The following is a 3,806-nucleotide window of genomic DNA, read 5'->3' on the forward strand; positions in this document are numbered from 1 at the left end:
CTACCAAGTATGATGTTCTTCACCAGGGACTGGTGTCTCCTGACAACATGTCCAATGAGCATGAAATGAAGTCTGGTCATACTTGCTTCTAAGGAGCACCTTAGCTGAACTTCTTCCAAGACAGATATGTTTGTTCTTTTGGCAGTATGTGGCAATTTCAACATTCTTCTCCAAAACTTTAATCTAAATATATCAATTCCTTTTTGGTCTTTTGTATACTGCTCATTAGCTTAGATAATAGAAACATGAGAGGCAGCATTGGCATCCTTATTGTTCTCTTGCATTGCTTCTGAACTCTTAACACACACACACACAACCTGTTGTCATGGAGTTGATACACACACACAAAACCTGTCGTCATGGAGTTGATACTGTCTTGGTGGTCCATGTGTTACAGAACACAACTGTTGAGTTTTCTTGACTGTGATCTTTTGGGAAGCAGATATCCAAGTTTTTATTTTGCAGACTGCAAACAGTTGGTGCCATAATCTCTTATACAATTCTTTAAAATACCTGCTCAGAAAACTTCAAAGGGCAGCTCGAGAAGACAAAGAAAAATATTATAATGAAATGTGCAAAGACCTATAGTTAGAAAACCAAAAAGGAAGAACACACTCAGTGTATCTTAAGCTAAAATAATTCAAGAAAAAATTTAAGCCTCGAGTTGAAATACTGAAGGATTCTACAACCAAAATATTGAATTATGCAGCAAGCATCAAAAGAAGATGGAAAGAATACATAGAGTTACTGTTCCCAAAATAACTAGTTGGCATTCAACTATTTCAGGAGGTAGCATATGGTCAGGAAACAATGGTGCTGAAGAAAGAAGTTCACGCTGCATTGGAAACACGGACCCCAAATAAGCCTCTAGGCATTGATGGCCCACCAACTGAAATGCTTCTACAAGCTGATGAGGTACTGGAGGCTCTCCCTCGTCTATTGGAAGACAGCAACTTGTCCAACGGAGTGGAAGAGGTTCATATTTGTACCCATTCAATAGAAATCTTACCCACAGAATGCTCAAATTCTAGAACAATATCATTAATACCACATGCAAGTAAGACTTTGCTGAAGATCATCTAATGATTACAGCAGTACAGTGACAGGGTGCTGCCAGAAGTGCAGCCCAGCTTCCGAGGAGGATGTGCAGCCAGGGGTATCACTGCAGATGTCAGATAGATGTTGGCTGAAGGAGAATTCCAGAAAGATGTTTGCTTGTGTTTCATTAAACATGCAAACCTTGAGGTCACCTAGGTGCTGGCATCACCTCCCTCATTTTCCTAGTAGAAAGACCAAAGCAAACCAAACCAAACTCACTGCCATCGATTCGATTCCAACTCATAGTCACCGCTTGGGACAGGGTAAAACTGCCCTTGTGAATTACCACGATTATAACTCTTTGTGGGAGTAGAAAACCTCATCTTTTTTCCTGAGGAGCAGCTAGTGGTTTCAAGTTGCTGGTGCCAAACAGTATGTTCAGAAATTACACTAAAGATATAAACGACTCTCAATCTCTCTCTCTTTATATAACCACAAAAGGTACGATGCTCTTAGAAAAGAAAACGTAACTTAAGACATTGTATTATGTCAGGTTGACTCGAGAAACATCCAGTGAGAAAGCTTTATATCGAGAAGCTTTACATATCAAGCAAGCATCCAGCCCAGTCCAGATCAAGTCCATATGTCTGATACCAGTCCGTAAGTTCCTCCTCAGAATAATGCCGTCACAAGCAATGATGTACAACGCAGGAAGATCAAAGGTTGGTGAGTGTAAAGTCATGTGGATGTGATGGTGGTAGACACATCCCAGGTCTCTGGCAGCCGCCACCGTCAGCCAGCAGGAAGGTGAACGTGAGAGAGAAGGGAAGGATCCCAGGGCCCTTCTCATGAGAAGGTCATGCCCACAAGGAGGCACCATCAAGCTATGATCTGAGTAACAGGTTGAATACCACCCATCTTCAAGCTGACATGAAATTATGTAACTACCACAGACACCATTGAGAAAAGTCACGCTTTCTGCCTCCGCTGCCGCCATGGCACCTGTGAAAAAGCCTGTGGCGAAGGGGGGCAAAAAAAAGAAGCAGGTTCTGAAGTTCACGCTGGATTGCCCCCACCCTGTAGAAGATGGAATCACGGGTGCTGCTAATTTTGAGCAGTTTCTTCAGGAAAGAATCAAGGTGAATGGGAAAGCCGGTAATCTCGGGGGAGGAGTCGTGACCATTGAAAGAAGCAAGAGCAAGATTACTGTAACTTCCGAGGTGCCTTTTTCCAAAAGGTATTTGAAATATCTCACAAAAAATATTTGAAGAAGAATAATCTACGTGATTGGTTGCGTGTGGTCGCCAACAGCATAGAAAGTTATGAATTACGTTACTTCCAGATTAACCAGGATGAGGAAGAGGAGGAAGATGAGGGTTAAATCTTCAAGGGAATATTTTGTATAAGTTCTTTAATAAAACTTGGGAACTAAAAAAAAAAGAAAAAAAAGAAAAGTCACAAGTTTTATTAATAGGACACTGTTATGAAAAGTGATTTCTTAGCCATAACCAAACCTTAAAGAAATGAGTCAGTGGGCCTGGGGGCTCAGCCCCACAGCCTTGGGAAACATTAAGGTCAGTTTAATACTACACAGTCCACAAAGAGAATGCTTGACCGCCTAATTTGAGGAATAAAGATAATGGAATGTTTCCACCAACTTTTTGAATTGGCCTCCACGGTAAAAAATGAGTAAAGAAAATCAAAGACGCAAAGAAACAATTTATCCAAAGAATTAAGAGAGTATTTATTTATTTATTTATTTATTTTTCTAAGAGAGTATTTAAGCACAATCCTGAGACCACACATACTAGATGGGACATGGCTACTGCTGGTGGCCACTCTGAAAAGGATCTTACTAGGAGGTCCTGTTATGATAGAGTGGAAGAACAATGTAGACCCAAATTCAAAATCGTAGAATTGCCAAGGTTTACTGATCTGACGGAAACTGCTGGAGCCACCGAGGCGATGATAGTCACTCCGCAATCCTGGGACTGTACTCACTCAACTTTCAGTCAAATAATGTTGGTGTTAAAACAAACAAAACAATGTGGGTGTTGTTAGGTGCCCTCAAGTCAGCCCTGACCCCCTAGCAACGCTCTGCATAACAGACTGAAACACTGCAGGGCCCTGCGCCATCTTCACATGGTATGGCTGGTGAAGTGTGTGCCAGTAAAACCCAGTTTGGATGCTTCCTAACTATTTAACCTTATTCCAATGATCTAACCTTGCTTATTCTCCATGTCTTACCTGCCAAAACACATCAGACTCATGTCAACCCTATCTGCCCTGAGACGGGATCTAACTGCCCGCCTTTGGGCACAATACCGCCATTGTGCCGCCAGAGCCCCTCACAGCCCTCTGGGGGTGTGAACACTAAAGAATTTGAAGAGTTTAACTGTACTGTCATTAGAGAGACTCAAAGTATTTGTCTGTTTATATTACCGTATGTCACATCGAGTTTTGAAGAGTCAGAATGATTCGATGACAGAGGGGTTTGGTTTTTGATTTTTGATAAAGGAAATTGGGTATCCGCCTACCAGTTAGTGAAGTAGCAGCTAATGACTTGGCCTTGGGTAACTTATCAGCATACTTATCAGCATACATATCACTGAGCAGATTTTGAACACAGGTGAAACCACAAGAGAATTTAGGGATTCTCGAAGGTGGTTCCAGCTGAGAAGAGCCCTTTCATTTTTATCAGCACTGCCATAATCCAGTTAGTTAGCCAAGTTTTCAAAGGACATCGTTTGCCTTCGTGAGGACCAGGA

The 3,806-nt window shown here is 41.8% G+C and overlaps 1 pseudogene; it reads left to right on the forward strand.

The window, feature by feature from the left end:
* The first annotated feature begins 2,033 nt into the window (after positions 1–2,033).
* On the forward strand, positions 2,034–2,419 carry LOC101647409 (annotated as a pseudogene).
* Positions 2,420–3,806: the final 1,387 nt, after the last annotated feature.

Source organism: Echinops telfairi, unplaced genomic scaffold (genome assembly GCF_000313985.2).
Source record: "Echinops telfairi isolate 266 unplaced genomic scaffold, ASM31398v2 ScPeMD7_3533;HRSCAF=4204_0, whole genome shotgun sequence".
NCBI classification, from domain to species: domain Eukaryota; kingdom Metazoa; phylum Chordata; class Mammalia; order Afrosoricida; family Tenrecidae; genus Echinops; species Echinops telfairi.